Source organism: Sinocyclocheilus grahami, unplaced genomic scaffold (assembly GCF_001515645.1).
Source record: "Sinocyclocheilus grahami isolate Dianchi unplaced genomic scaffold, SAMN03320097.WGS_v1.1 scaffold38.1, whole genome shotgun sequence".
Taxonomy (NCBI): Eukaryota; Metazoa; Chordata; class Actinopteri; order Cypriniformes; family Cyprinidae; genus Sinocyclocheilus; species Sinocyclocheilus grahami.
In genome coordinates this window covers 783,831-784,692 of record NW_015505217.1, presented here as the reverse complement: position 1 = coordinate 784,692, position 862 = coordinate 783,831, and the positions used below count along the sequence as shown (strand labels likewise).

Below are 862 nucleotides of genomic sequence, written 5' to 3'. Positions count from 1 at the left end.
TTGGTTGGTTGGTTGATTGTACATAATCATAACTGTCAATGCTAAGATATTTATTTAAATACATAAATAAGCAAGAAATTAATTATTTCTTTATGATAATAAAATAATTTGTTATAATTTATTTTTCCAATATGTATCCTAATTTAAAAAAAACTTTATTTACTTACCTAACTGTCAATGGTAAAATTAAATTGCAGTTTAAATTCGTAAATAATCATGAAAATAATTATTTTATCATGAAAGTAAAATAATTTGTATAAAGTCATACAATATGACATGTACCTTTATCGATCCAATAAGTGGTCTAAAAATGAATTTCTTAAGATTGATTGATTGATTTAGCATCATCATTACTGTCAATGGTAAACTGTGTATTTAAATGCATAAATATGCAATAAATGAATTATTTCTTTATGAAAATAAAATCATTTGTTTTAGAATCTATTTATTTATTTATTTTGCACACATGACTGTCAATGGTAAAATTAGATTTCCAGTGAAATGCACAAATAATCATGGAAATAAAATAATTAGTATTTTTTTAATCAGTAAATAATATTCAGAAAATCTGTGTAAAATTAAGGGCAATAAATAAATGTGACTAAAAAAAATGTCATTTTATTTATTAGAATTGGTTCAAAATAAATAAACATTTTATAAAAATGTAGTTTAATTAATTGATTGATTGATTTATTGATGAGGCCAGACATGCTCTGTCTCCAGCTGAACTGATTATATTGGGCTATATGTTGAGCATGGTACCGTATGTCTTATTGCAGGTTTGTTTATATAATCACACTCTTTTAGCTCACACCTATGAAGTTCCTCTTCAGGAACTCGAGCTGCGTCGAGAACGCTAGGG

General features: G+C 25.1%; 1 protein-coding gene across 1 annotated transcript in view; it reads left to right on the top strand.

Moving 5' to 3' along the window:
- The window catches only part of lrrc4ca (leucine rich repeat containing 4C, genome duplicate a), a 93,018-nt gene that overhangs the window by 37,158 nt on the left and 54,998 nt on the right, over window positions 1–862 (top strand). The window lies entirely within an intron of this gene.